The sequence below is a fragment of the Mus musculus genome, chromosome 19 (assembly GCF_000001635.26).
Source record: "Mus musculus strain C57BL/6J chromosome 19, GRCm38.p6 C57BL/6J".
In the NCBI taxonomy this organism is placed as follows: Eukaryota; Metazoa; Chordata; class Mammalia; order Rodentia; family Muridae; genus Mus; species Mus musculus.
Window position 1 is genome coordinate 26,822,347 of NC_000085.6, and position 15,260 is coordinate 26,837,606.

At 41.7% G+C, this 15,260-nt stretch overlaps 2 long non-coding RNA genes across 4 annotated transcripts in view; one reads left to right on the forward strand and one right to left on the reverse strand.

Annotated features, from left to right (window-relative positions):
- The window catches only part of 4931403E22Rik (RIKEN cDNA 4931403E22 gene), a 55,107-nt gene extending 53,546 nt beyond the window's left edge, over positions 1 to 1,561 (reverse strand). Inside the window, exon 1 of the long non-coding RNA NR_045306.2 lies at positions 1,502 to 1,561. This is a non-coding gene — a long non-coding RNA (RIKEN cDNA 4931403E22 gene). The remainder of the gene's footprint in view (positions 1 to 1,501) is intronic.
- Gm46648 overlaps positions 1,520 to 15,260 on the forward strand; it is a 49,402-nt gene continuing 35,661 nt past the window's right edge. For all 3 annotated transcript variants that reach the window (XR_001782660.2, XR_001782661.1, XR_001782662.1), the window contains exon 1: positions 1,520 to 1,617. This is a non-coding gene — a long non-coding RNA (predicted gene, 46648). The remainder of the gene's footprint in view (positions 1,618 to 15,260) is intronic.

The window sequence follows — 15,260 nt, forward strand, 5'->3', positions numbered from 1 at the left end:
AGAGTCCTAAAAGCTGCCACCCCGGAGCTTCAGAGAGAAGTGGGCAGTGAAGGCCTGAGAGCAAAAAGAGACTCTGGGATCAGAGGAAAGGACCAGCCTTGCTCCCCGCTGGATGTCAGTGGGGATTGATCAGAGCCAAAGCAGAGGGAGAGTGAGAACTGGTCATTTCAAAGGAGGCTTCTGTTGTAGTTGGTAACTGATGACAGGAGACCAACTGTGTTGAGTCCAGAGCCTGTCTCACTGCTTCCGGCACCTCTTTCCTTCAGTTCCTCTTTCTGCCAGGCAGCCTGTAATTTAAGTCGGGGATGTTGGAAATCATGAAGCCCCGCGGAACCTGCTCTCAAAGGCGCAGCACTCCAGGGCTGATCAACGGGTGCCAGTGGATAGATGTACAGAGCTCCGTGCTGTGACCGCCCTGAGATCCTGAGAGATCGTGAGGCAGCTGTGTGATCAGATGTCACCACAGGAGGTAGCAAGAGCGATTCAAAACACATGTCTATGCCACAAGACCTTCCGCCACCAAGCGCTGTTCCCAGGAGGCCTGGACCCTTCTTTCCAGGCTATCTGGACAGGCCATCACTTCTCTTCTGAGGGACAGGAATCCCAATAAGGCTTGTTGCCAGGAAGGCTGCAAGTAATCTCACAAGAGCAAAATGACTGTCTTATTCCTTTAGGGGCCCCGTGTGTTAACGTGCAGAAAGGGAGCAGAGGTGACTAGTAAAAAACTCACTGATGGCCCTGGGCCACCATTTACTTCATCTGTGCAGTACTGTCCACTTTTCCAAACCAGCTTTGCATATCTATTCTACACGAAGCCTTCTGCACAGCAGCTTTCCTCAGTTCTGAAAATGGAGGTCAGACCAAGGAATGGAGGACCTAAGTGGCCCAACTGATGGATGGGACAAATGAGTACAGGATGGCACAGGGGCTATAGCTGGGAGGAGGGAACACTTAAGGTTTTAGAAGAAAATAATGAGAATTCCTGGAGCTCAAAACTTGACTCAATTAAAAGGCTTCATGCTTATATTTGAGATATCTTACAGAATATTGATTTTTTTTTCCAGTTGTAAAGTGAAAGTGTGGCCTATATAACGATAAAGGCCAATGTGCATTTTGGATGAATGAATGCTGCCTCCAGGTTAAAACTCAAGCCAAGCTTTATTGAAGCTGGGGAGAAATAATAGCAATTAGACCCCACCATAAAGCTCAAAAATATAGGAAGAAAATCACATTACCCCCCCCCATACACATTGTTAATTTGTTGATAATGGAAAGTAAAAATAACAGTGGCATAAGAATTGTAAATTATTTACTTGGAAGCATTTTTTCCCTAGTAAACTAAATATTCCACTTCTCAGAACTAATTGATTTTCTGTTCATTTAACTTTAACCCTTAATCATTCTTTAACTATTTCTGCAAACTATTAACAGCATCACCCAGTAGATCAGTGGCTACATTGTATATTTCTTCCCTGTTAAGCTCATAGTATCACTGTCATACCTCAAAGTATTAGCACTGTTTCATCTCAAATGATCACGCCAAGGAAGCTCTTGTTGCTATGACAACAGCAACTTTGGTTGCTATGACACAGTATCGGTTATAGCCACTTAAGGAAGGTAGGACCTATTTTGCCTCACAGTTCAAAGGTTTCAACCCATTTTATTGGGTTTTATTGGGGACAGAACATCTTATGATGCCCAGGAATCAGAGAGAAAGAAAGCCTATGATTGATTGTCTTTTCCTTAGTTGGTCCTCTATCCCTGATAGGTTTACCATGAAGTTTGCTTTACTAATCCTTTATGTGCTTCTTAATCTAACCCTGTTTCTTTTCTTTTCTTTTTTTTAGGTATTTTCCTCATTTACATTTCCAATGCTATCCCAAAACTCCCCCATACCCTCCCCCTCCAACACCCCTACCCACCCACTCCCACTTCTTGGCCCTGGCGTTTCCCTATACTGGGACATATAAAGTTTGCAAGACCAAGGGGCCTCTCTTCCCAATGATGGCAGACTAGGCCAACTTCTGCTACATATGCAGCTAGAGACATGAGCTCTGGGGATAGTGGTTAGTTCATAATGTTGTTCCACCTATACGGTTGCAGATCCCTTTAGCTCCTTGGGTACTTTCTCTAGCTCCTCCATTGGAGGCCCTGTGTTCCATCCAATAGCTGACTGTGAGCATCCACTTCTGTGTTTGCCAGGCACCGGCATAGGCTCACAAGAGACATCTATATCAGGTTCCTTTCAGCAAAATCTTGCTGGCATAAACAATGGTGTCAGCATTTGAAGGCTAATTATGGGATGGATCCCCGGGTGCGGCCATCTCTAGATGGTCCATCCCTTCATCTCAGCTCCAAACTTTGTCTCTGTAACTCCTTCCATGGGTGTTTTGTTCCCAATTCTAAGAAGGGGCAAAGTGTCCACACTTTGGTCTTTGTTCTTTTTGAGTTTCATGTGTTTTGCAAATTGTATCTTGTATCTTGGGTATTCTAAGTTTCTAGGTTAATATCCACTTATCAGTAAGTACATATCATGTGAGTTATTTTGTGATTGAGTAACCTCACTTAGGATGATATCCTCCAGGTCAATCCATTTGCCTAGGAATTTCATAAATTCATTCTTTTTAATAGCTGAGTAGAACTCCATTGTGTAAATGTACCACATTTTCTGTATCCATTCCTCTGTTGAGGGACATCTGGGTTCTTTCCAGCTTCTGGCTATTATAAATATGGCTGCTATGAACATAGTGGAGCATGGTCCTTCTTACCAGTTGGAACATCTTCTGGATATATGCCCAGGAGAGGTATTGCTCTGGTAGTACTATGTCCAGTTTTCTGAGGAACTGCCAGACTGATTTCCAGAGTGGTTGTACAAGCTTGCAATCCCACCAACAATGGAGGAGTGTTCCTTTTTCTCCACATCCTTGCCACCATCTGCTGTCATCTGAGTTTTTGATCTTAGCCATTCTGACTGGTATGAGGTGGAATCTCAGGGTTGCTTTGATTTGCATTTCCCTGATGATTAAGGATGCTGAACATTTTCTCAGGTGCTTCTCAGCCATTCAGTATTCCTCAGGTGAGAATTCTTTGTTTAGCTCTGAGCCCCATTTTTAATAGGGTTATTTGATTTTCTGGAGTCCATCTTCTTGAGTTCTTTATATATATATTGGATATTATTCCCCTACCTGATTTAGGATAGGTAAATATCCTTTCCCAATCTGCTGGTGGCCTTTTTGTTTTATTGACAGTATCTTTTGCCTTATAGAAACGTTGCAATTTTATGAAGTCCCATTTGTCGATTCTCAATCTTACAGCACGAGCTTCGGGAATTTTTCCCTGTGCCCATATCTTCAAGGCTTTTCCCCACTTTCTTCTCTATAAGTTTCAGTATCTCTGGTTTTATGTGGAATTCCTTGATCCACTTAGATTTGACCTTAGTACAAGGAGATAAGAATGGATCAATTCACATTCTTCTACATGATAACTGCCAGTTGTGCCCGCACCATTTGTTGAAAATGCTGTCTTTTTTCCACTGGATGGTTTTAGCTCCCTTGTCAAAGATCAAGTGACCATAGTTGTGTGGGTTCATTTCTGGGTCTTCAATTCTATTCCATTGGTCTACTTGTCTGTTGCTATACCAGTACCATGTAGTTTTTATCACAATTGCTCTGTAGTACAGCTTTTGGTCAGGCATGGTGATTCCCCCAGAGGTTCTTTTATCCTTGAGAAGAGTTTTTGCTATCCTAGGTTTTTTGTTATTCCGGATGAATTTGCAGATTGCCCTTTCCAATTCTTTGAAGTATTGAGTTGGAATTTTGATGGGGATTGCATTGAATCTGTAGATTGCTTTTGGCAAGATAGCCATTTTTACTATATTGATCCTGCCAATCCATGAGCATGGGAGATTTTTCCATCTTCTGAGATCTTCTCTAATTTCTTTATTCAGAGACTTGAAGTTCTTATCATAGAGATCTTTCACTTCCTTAGAGTCACGCCAAGGTATTTTTATTATTTGTGACTATTGAGAAGGGTGTTGTTTCCCTAATTTCTTTCTCAGCCTGTTTACCCTTTGTGTAGAGAAAGGCCATTGATTTGTTTGAGTTAATTTTATATCCAGCTACTTCATTGAAGCCGTTTATCAGGATTAGGAGTTCTCTGGTGGAATTTTTAGGGTCACTTATATAGACTATCATATCATCTGCAAACAGTGATATTTTGACTTCTTCCTTTCCAACTTGTATCCTCTTGATCTCCTTTTGTTGTCGAATTGCTCTGGCTCGGACTTTAAGTACAATGTTGAATAGGTAGGGAGAAAGTGGGCAGCCTTGTCTAGTCCCTGATTTTAGTGGGATTGCTTCCAGCTTCTCACCATTTACTTTGATGTTGGATACTGGTTTGCTCTAGATTGCTTTTATCATGTTTAGGTATGGGCCTTAAATTCCTGATCTTCCCAAGACTTTTATCATAAATGGGTGTTGGATTTTGTCAAATGCTTTCTCAGCATCTAAAGAGATGATCGTGTGGTTTTTGTCTTTGAGTTTGTTTATATAGTGGATTACGTTGAAGGATTTCTGTATATTAAACCATCCCTTCATGCCTGGAATGAAACCTACTTGGTCAGGATGAATGATTGTTTTGATTCTTGGATTCGGTTAGGGAGAATTTTATTGAGTATTTTTGCATTGATATTCATAAGGGAAATTGGTGTAAAGTTCTTTATCTTTGTTGGGTCTTTCTGTGGTTTAGGTATCAGAGTAATTGTGGCTTCATAGAATGAATTGGGTAGAGTACCTTCTGCTTCTATTTTGTGGAATAGTTTGAGAAGAACTGGAATTAGATCTTCTTTGAAGGTCTGATAGAACTCTGCACTAAACCCATCTGGTCCTGGGCTTTTTTTGGTTGGGAGACTATTAATGACTGCTTCTATTTCTTTAGAGGATATAGGAGTGTTTAGATCATTAATCTGATCCTGATTTAACTTTGGTACCTGGTATCTGTCTAGAAATTTGTTCATTTAATCCAGGTTTTCCAGTTTTGTTGAGTATAGCCTTTTGTAGAAGGATCTGATGGTGTTTTGTATTTCTTCAGGATCTGTTGTTATGTCTCCCTTTTCATTTCTGATTTTGTTAATTAGGATGCTTTCCCTGTGCCCCCTAGTGAATCTGGCTAAGGGTTTATCTATCTTGTTGATTTTTCTCAAAGAACCAGCTCCTCCTTTGGTTGATTCTTTGTATAGTTCTTGTTTCCACTTGATTGATTTTGCCCCTGAGTTTGATTATTTCCTGCTGTCTACATCTCTTGAGTGAATTTGCTTCCTTTTGTTCTAGAGCTTTTAGGTGTGTTGTCAAGCTGCTAGTGTGTGCTCTCTCTAGTTTCTTTTTGGAGGCACTCAGAGCTATGAGTTTTCCTCTTAGGAATGCTTTCATTGTATCCCATAAGTTTGGGTATGTTGTGGCTTCATTTTCATTAAACTCCAAAAAGTTCTTAATTTCTTTCTTTATTCCTTCCTTGACCAAGGTATCATTGAGGAGAGTGTTGTTCAGTTTCCACGTGAATATTGGCTTTTTATTATTTATGTTGTTATTGAAGATTAGCCTTAGTCCATGGTGATCTGATAGGAAGCATGGAGGAATTTCAATATTTTTGTGTATGTTGAGGCCTGTTTTTTTTTACCAATCATATGGTCAATTTTGGAAAAGGTACCATGAGGTGCTGAAAAGAAGGTATGTCCTTTTGTTTTATGTTAAATGTTCCGTAGATCTCTGTTAAATCCATTTGTTTCATCACTTCTGTTAGTTTCACTATTATAGTGCCCCTGTTTAGTTTCTGTTCCCACGATCTGTCCATTGAGAAAGTGGTGTGTTGAAGTCTCCCACTATTATTGTGTGAGGCACAATGTGTACTTTAAGTTTTACTAAAATTTCTTTAATCAATGTGGCTTTCCTTGCATTTGGAGCATAGATATTCAGAATTAAGAGTTCCTCTTGGAAGATTTTACCTTTGATGAGTATGAAGTGCCCCTCCTTGTCTTTTTTGATAACTTTGGGTTGGAAGTCAATTTTATTTGATATTAGAATGGTTACTCCAGCTTGTTTCTTCAGACTGTTTGCTTGGAAAATTATTTTCCAGTCTTTCACTCTGAGATAGTGTCTGTCTTTTTCCCTGAGATGGGTTTCCTGTAAGCAGCAAAATGTTGGGTCCTGTTTGTGTAGCCAGTCTGTTAATCTATGTCTTTTTACTAGGGAATTGAGTCCATTGATATTAGGAGATATTAAGGAAAAGTAATTGTTGCTTCCTATCATTTTTGTTGTTAGAGATGGCATTCTGTTCCTGTGGCTGTCTTCTTTTAGGTTTGTTGAAGGATTACTTTCTTGCTTTTTCTAGGGCGTAGTTTCCGTCCTTGTATTGGTTTCTTTTTTCTGTTATTATCCTTTGAAGGGCTGGATTTGTGGAAAGATATTGTGTGAACTTGGTTTTATTATGGAATACTTTGGTTTCTCCATCTATGGCATTTGAGAGTTTGGCTGGGTATAGTAGCCTGGGCCGGCATTTGTGTTCTCTTGGTGTCTGTATAACATCTGTCCAGGATCTTCTGGCTGTCGTAGTCTCTGGTGAGAAGTCTGGTGTAATTGTAATAGGCCTGCCTTTATATGTTACTCGACTTTTTCCCCTTACTCCTTTTAATATTCTATCTTTATTTAGTGCATTGTTGTTTTGATTATTATGTGTTAGGAGGAATTTCTTTTCTGGTCCAGTCTATTTGGAGTTCTGTATGCTTCTTGTATGTTCATGGGCATCTCTTTCTTTTGGTTTGGGAAGTTTTCTTCTATAATTTTACTGAAGATATTTGCTGGCCCTTTAAGTTGAAAATCTTCACTCTCATCTACTCCTATTATCTATAGGTTTGGTCTTCTCATTGTGTCCTGGATTTCCTGGATGTTCTGAGTTAGGATCTTTTTGTATTTTGCATTGTCTTTGATTGTTGTGCCCATGTTCTCTATGGAATCTTCTGCACCTGAGATTCTCTCTTCCATGTCTTGTATTCTATTGCTGATGCTCACATCTATGGTTCCTAGATTTCTTTCCTAGGGTTTCTATCTCCAGCGTTGTCTCACTTTGGTTTTTTTTTATTATTGTTTCTACTTCCCTTTTTAGGTCTTGTACGGTTTTGTTCAATTCCATCACCTGTTTGGATGTGTTTTCCTGTTTTTCTTTAAGGACTTGTAACTCTTTAGCAGTGTTCTCCTGTATTTCTTTAAGTGAGTTATTAAAGTCCTTCTTTATGTCCTCTACCATCATCATGAGATATGCTTTTAAATCTGAGTCTAGCTTTTCAGGTGTGTTGGGGTATCCAGGACTGGCTGAGGTGGGAGTGCTGGGTTCTGATGATGGTGAGTGTTCTTGTTTTCTGCTAGTAAGATTCTTACGTTTGCCTTTTGCCATCTGGTAATCTCTGGAGTTAGTTGTTATAGTTGTCTCTGGTTGGAGCTTCTTCTTCCTGTGATTCTGTTAGCCTTTGTCAGCAGACCTGGGAGTCTAGCTCTCTCCTGAGTTTCAGTGGTCAGAATACTCTCTGCAGGCAAGCTCTCCTCTTGCAGGGAAGGTGCACAGATATCTAGTGTTCGGACCTGCCTCCTGACCAAAGATGAAGGCCAGAAACAGGGCCTGTCCCAGAAGCTGTTAGCTTCTGTACTCCACACTCTCACCTGTGCAGACTAGTCTCTGATGGATCTGGGAACCAAGATGGCTCCCCCAGGTGCTCCAGCAAAGCCCTCCAGGGCAGGGCAGACACCTCTCCCCTGGCAGGGAAGGTGCCCGGATATCTGGAGCCCGAAATGGGGCCTGCCCCAGAAGCTGTGTGGCTTCTGCCTGTCCCAGAAGCTGTTTAGCTTCTGTAGTCCGCACTCTCACCTGCGCAGACTAGTCTCTGAGAGATCCAGGACCAGAGCTAACCCTGTTTCTTAATCTAACCCTGTTGGCAGGGTTTTCTAGCACAAGTCCATTTCTTTAGGAGCTGACGACAAACATATCTCTTCAATCTTAACCTTCTTCCCTTAGTCCTCAAAGGCTCCTGGTCATTTCCTAATGCAAGGTGCATTATATTTATCTCCAAAAGACTCCATAGTTTGGAGAGCTCCAACCCTGTTCAAAAGTTCAAGTTTAAAGTCTCCTCTAAGACTCAAGGTCAATTCTTATCCACAAGTCCTTGTAAGAGTAAAAAAGAAAATTAAATTCTTATACAATGGCATTCCCATCTCAAAGAGAAAAGAAGATACATGTCAAAGACTGAAAGGCAGCAGGCCAAATGTTTGGTCCTGTTGGTTCATGCTTGACATCCTGGATACATGGTGGTGGAAAGCAAGCTCCAAATAACTTGTGTTTTGTCATTTTCAGCTACATGGTCTCTCACTTGGGTGGGCTCTACTTGCTTCATGCATATCAACCAGCCTTCCTTGGCAGATGGACACCCTGGGGTCTACACCACAGCTTAGGTTTCTCCCTCATGTTTCTTGTATAATCTTCTCAGAAGTTGTCTATAGGGATTCTGACCCTGCTATATATTGTCAGGTCTCCTGTGTCCTCCTTTAATACTTGGGTAGATGCTTTTATAATAACCCTATAATTATTGCATTCTACATGCCTACAATGCATAGATAACAAGAAGGTCCACAACCAGGTTGAACAGTAGCTAGGTCTCCTTTAGATCCATGGCTATACTGGCTTCTGAGTGTGGCTAATCTCAGAAAGACATATACCTACGGAAACCTTGGACTACTATTAGTTTGACTCCGAGGTCTCTTCTTAATTCAAGGTCTTCCAAATGAGTTAAAAATCTTTATACCCTTAAGCCTACTATGAAAAGGTTACAAGATTTCATCAGGACATCTTTCCTATTGTCCTAATGTAAACTTTTTTTTTAATGTCCCTGACTTCTTTAGCAGTTAAGATTTCATGGGTCTGGCTTTAAGCTCCCTCCTTTTAAAGGTGAAGTGAAAAAGAAAATTTAACCTTTCTATCCTACTCTTTGGTCATAATTTTCTTTGGAAACTTGTGTCTAAAGGTATCTAGCAACCACTGTGCCATAGCCCGAACACCAGATGGCCCTGAATTTTTTTCATCATATCAATTATCCTTCTTCTTTAAACTCAACTTGAAAAGTCTCAGGGCATAGAATAATGTAGACAAACTCTTTGTGACAGTATGACACAAATAACCTGTAGATTAATCCTCAGGTATGTCCTTGACCCCATTCAGAACCACACAAGCACAACTATTAGTTCGGATATTGCTCCCAGCATACTGGTTGAGCTCTCAATAGAATCATGCATTAAGCACATCCTGAACTATTCTTAGCTTTTTCTAGCCAATATTTTCAAACTTCTAGATTCCTCCCACATCTGTACTGCCAGGTAGTCATAGCAATGGCCCCACTTCACTGCTACCAAATTTCTATGCTAAACTTCTCATTACAATGGGAAGATAACTGAAAAAAGAACGTATAGGGAGACAGATTGACTTTTGGCTCAAGGTAGAGCAGAGCACCTCACCCCATGGAGGTCAGGAAACAGAAAGACGATGACTGGTTTCTCCTTTTCTCCCTCCTCATCTTTCTCTGGCAACAGCTTTATATAGCAGATGTACACAAACCTCCTACCTGTTTCTCAATCAAATTGGAAACCAAGATTAACTCCACAGTGAATAATTCTCAAGAATCTGTTTCTTATTCTTGCAGTTATATAACCTTACTATAGCCAGCATTGTCCCCCCATGCAGGTACAAATTGGTTGAAGGAGGGTTAATAGTAACAAAAACTTATACACACACAAACACACACACACATCATAGATCTATACACTGAAACACTGGTCTTAAATACATATACAGTGCTCCCTTGGTATGTGTAGAAAATAGGCTGCAGGACCCTCGAATACTACACCAAAATATGAAGATACCCAAGTCCCTCACATGAAGTGGCATACTAGTTACAATGAACTTATACATATTCTCCCATATATTTTAAATCATCTCTATTGTTTATAATATATAAACCATTGTAAATAAAATGGTTCTTATAGTGTCTTGTTTAGGGGATAATGACAAAAAGAGCACATATACATACACATACACATGATGCAAATACATTTAAAAATATTTCCAATTAGACATGTCACAAATAGACATGTGGAACCACAGATCTCAAGAGCTAACTATATATCTTAGTCAGGCTTTCTATGCCTGCACAAACATCATGACCAAGAAGCAAGTTGGGGAGGAAAGAATTTATTCAGCTTACACTTTCCACATTGCTGTTCATCACCAAAGGAAGTCAGGACTGGAACTCAAGCAGGTCAGAAAGCAGGAGCTGACACAGAGGCCACGGAGGGATGTTACTGGTTTGCTTCCCCTGGCTTGCTCAACCTGCTTTCTTATAGAACCCAGGACTACCAGCCCAGGGGTTGCACCACCCACAATGAGCCCTTCCCACTTGATCACTAATTGAGAAAATGCCTTACAGCTGGATCTCATGGATGCATTTCCTCAAGGGAGGCTCCTTTATCTGTGATAACTCCAGCCTGTGTCAAGTTGACACACAAAACTAGCCAGTACACTACACAGTATTAAAATTCCATGTGGTGTGAGGCTATTCAGGAAAAACAACAAACAAACAAACAAACAAACAAACACCAAAAAACACCGTATTTAAAGAGACCATGAGAAATGTTGGTAAAAGCAAAAATAAGACCAGGTTTAAGAAACACTGCCAGCCACCTATTCTGATCAAACCTGGTTGCATGGTGGAATTTCCTGGGGACCCTTAAGAAATGGGGATTCCAGAGGCAGAGTGGGCTGTTGCTCAACTCACTCTGGTGATAATTTCTCTGTAAAAATACCAACTTGTACCACTCTTCATACAGCAAAATACCAGCCTCAGAACTGAGGAAATCAAGTGAGCCCTTGGTGCCTGCCTTCCGTATAACAAAATGAAAAAGGAGCTGAAGAGGGTAGAAAGAAAAATGCTATACCTCTATCCTAACTTCAAGCTACCCAGTCCAGGGCCATGTTGGGGTGGGGGTGGGTAGGGAAATCAAACTTACTTATGACCGATGTGAGAATTCAGTCCAGGGCCTAGACTTGAGACCCAGTATAGTGAGAAGTAGTGTATACCAAAGCCTTACCCTATAGCTAACCTACAGACTGAGCTACTGCAAGTGCATTAGGTCAGGCACAAACACACACAGCTGCCTCCACCTTTCCCTCAACCACAAGATGCCAAGACTTAAACCACCAGGGAGCATGATCCAGCATGGGGTTTTGTCTCAAAGTCCAATGTCATACTGACTATAGTGAGACCAAGCACACAGTAGGTGCTAAAAGCCCCCATTTGCAGACAGAGCTTCTAGACTATCTCTGGCATCAGGTGGAGACATGTATGTATGTGGGTCTAACCTAGATTTTTCTACTGGAAGGGCCTTGGAGAACATTTACCCTCTTCCCCAGATTCTGCAGGCTGAGAGGCTCAGCTATGACCTAGTTTCCCACTGGCTTTGGTGGTCCAGAGGCAGACATTCCCTCAACTCTAGCTGTACTGTAAGGCCAGTACTCTCACCTTTGCCCCAGTGAGACTCATCTTTGAGCCTGTATCACTGATAACTGCATTGTAAGACTTGGTGCCCTCCTGAAATGTCACAAGTTTTGCAGCTGAGAAATGCAAGTGTGGCCAAGATTAACATTAACCCAGGTGGCCTAGATTCTACCTTTACTATTATTACCCCCACTTCAGACACTGTGGTGTGGTGGGAGACCGGGTTCAGGGATATCGGTGGGAAAGTAGTCATAAGACTGTCTTCATCCTGGGATTTAGAACTGGACCTAGGAAAGTTATTCCCAAGTTATTCAAGAGTTATTCCACCTCTGGAATAATTCTAATGGCAGGGGAAGATGTGTGGCAACTGGCCATCACACCTCACACTTCCAGCTAGCATCAAAATGACTGGTTGCAGTGTCTTTGAACCCTAGATTCACCTAAGCCACAAATAGCTCATAGATGTGAGGACCTTGATCCTAACTATTGTTAGTGTTATGCTCATCTTTGTGGGCTGTGGGCTCAGGGTATGAGAGAGCTTAGGATCTTCATGAGCGAAGGTGTGACATAGAAGATAAAGATGGTCTCTTTATGGCAACTCTAGCCAGAGCTAGACAAAACCCTGGATTGTCTGCCCACAGGTCAGTGATCATAGATGAGCTACCTGGGATTATCCTATATGAGGAGAGGTTTGTGGGGATATGTTACCCTTCTTAGACATTTCCCCTGCTTCTCAAACAATTTACTAACAGATTATTAGGGACAATCCTGGGTGTGGATGCACTTTAGTACAGAGGGAGTGACAACACAGACCTGGCAAATTTGGACCTGGGCACCACCTAGTGCTGATCAAGTGGAAATGACTATAGGCACCAAGAAAGAGAAGAGACTGCTCAGAGTGGCTTTGATGGTATGTGCCTGTAATCCCAGCACTTGGAAGGATGAGGCAGGAGGATTATGTGTTCAAGGTCAGCCTGAGTTCCAGTCCAGCCTTAGCAACATAGTTAGACTCTGCCTCCAACAACACAGAAAGCCAGTTTAGGAAGACTGGGATGCATTGGGGTTTTGGGTTACTACATAGAATTTACAAATAATTTAAAGAGTTAAAGACTTATTTTTAGCTCACAGCTTCAGAGATTGCAGCCACGTAGAATGAGAGCATGGTAGAAAAGAGCTGCCCATAGCAGCCAGGAAGCATGAGAAAGAAAAGTGCAGGAGGCAGATCTAACCTTCAAAGAACTCCCCTGTGGCTCTTTCTTCCATCTGGGCTCTCTCCCCTAAAGCTTCTATTGTCTCTTCTAATAGCAATTATTCTAATAGTATCATTAAAATTCATAATAATATTGTCAGCTGAGGATAATTCTTCAACACACAAGTCTGTGTGGAACATTTCATACTTAAGCCATGACGCAGGAATAAATAGGGCTCCTTCGGTGCCCAGGTGATGTCTCACACTGACAACATCCAGAGCTTTCAGAAGACATGACTTTGTCGAGTCGGCAGCTGACCAGGCAGCCTTCCGCACAAGAGTACTAACAGAATTTAAAGCAGCTGTTCTAAGGAAACTCAGTGAGTTGTGGATGGAGGTGCCCCAAAACAGACATCTCACAAAGAGATGGAAACAATTAATAAGAAATCAAACATGGTCTTGAACTGAAAAGTAGCATGTGGTGAAATTAAAAATGCAACAGAAGGGCATCAATGGCAGCAGAGATCAAAGAGAAGCGAGCATTCCCGGGTTTGAAGACAGGCTATTGGAAAATGCACAGCACAGAACAACAAACAAAGCAAGGAGGATGAGAAAGCTTATGGGAGCTTTGAGACAGCATATATAAACAGAACAACAATGTTTGGGCCACTGAGATGCATGAAGGACTTCATAATTCCAATGGGGTTAAAACTTTATTCAGAGAGATGATAACAGAACATTATGGAAACCTTGAAATGGGTTTCAGGATTGGAAAAAAAAAGATGAAAGTCACTGACAAATTTAACTCAGGCCTATGACATCTTAAAATCAAACTCCAAAGGAGCTCAGCTACAGGGGAGAACTCTCTCCTGCAGCTCCATGGTTGGTACGCCCCAGAGCATGTGTTAGCATCATGTGTACTCCAACAGGCTCTGTTAGCCTTGATTCTACCGCCCTGCACGTCTGTCTGCTGGCTTTCTGCATTCCTGGTAAGACCAATGCCCCACATCTCTACTGTGGCTTAGGTTTTGCCCTCAATGTCCCTCTCCCTGGCCTCTTCAGAAGTACTTGCAGGGAATTTGGTCTTGCTATGCACTGTCTGGCCTTACCTGCTTTCCTCTGGAACCTTACTGCAAGTCTTGAGGACCCCGCTGTTGTTACATTCTGCTTGCCAGCAAAACCAGAGCCCCATGGACACTTTCTGGAGCCAGCTGGACAGGTAGCATGGTCTTCTCTCATCATAGCTGCAGTGGCCTCTCTGAATGCCTGTGGGCTTGAATGTAAGGAAACATTTTCCAAGTTGGTTCTATTGGAGCAGAGGATCCAGCGTGAACCACTCTCTGTGCAGGCTCTTTCATCTTTTAAACATACATGTTCCTTTCTGAAATGAAAGATTTTCAAATAATATCATAGTGTTCCTGCCTGGAGCCTTCATTGAGTAGACGTGTCCTCTCAAGGCACTCTCCCTATTTTCCTAGTGTTTAATGATCCTTATGGCAATCACAGTCGATTTGCCTGCCCTTTAAAACACATTATGACTCTTTTGACCAACTGGACATTTTTCATGTTTTTCTGCTCTTCTCTGAATTCTAAACTCTTAGTATAAAGCTGGCTTAACATAGTAAACAACAACCTAATGGCAACCTTAATGTTATGCTGCCTTGAAACATCATCGTTACTTTGAATTTAGGCTCTCAAAATTTTCAAGATATGGGTATAGTCAGGTTATTGGCCTGGTTATACCACTAATGGCCCTGATAGGCTCCTCATTGCTCTCTGAACTGGCATCAGCAGTCTTCATTGCTTGGCACTTTCTGTGGTATTTTGTTCTTTAGGACTCCACCAGAATAGTTATTAAACTCTCCTGATAGCATCCTAGGGTGTGGTAGTTTGAATAGGTTTAGCCCCCATAGACTCATGTGTTTGAATGCTTGGCCCACAGGGGATGGCACTATGATGGAAGAGGTGGTCTTTGTTGGAGTAGCTGTGGCCTTGTTGGAGGAAGTGTGTCACTGCACAGGTAGGCTTTAAAGTCTCCTACGCTTACGCTCCACCCAGTGTAGTATGGGTACCTTTAGACCAAGATGCTGAACTCTTGGCTCCTCCAGCACCATCATCTGTCTTGCTTCCCACCATAATGATAATGGACTAAACCTCTGAAGCTATAAGCCAGGCCCAATTAAAAGTTTTCCTTTATAAGAGTTACCTTGGTCATGTTGCCTCTTCACAGTAATAAAACCCTAAGATGTAGGGCTTTCTCAGTACTGATGTTTCAAACTCATATATATTCTTCCAATAGACCACTTCCAAAAGTCTACAAGTCATATAAGGTTCCTCAGGGCAACAACCTCAGGGTGGTTCCAACTGTTCTTCATACTTTGTTGTAACCAAATAGAAACAAGTTAAGGTTGGAATCATTTATTCTGCATTATTATTTTGGGGTAGGCAGTTTGCCATGCCATGTGAAAGTCGGAGGACAATTTGTAG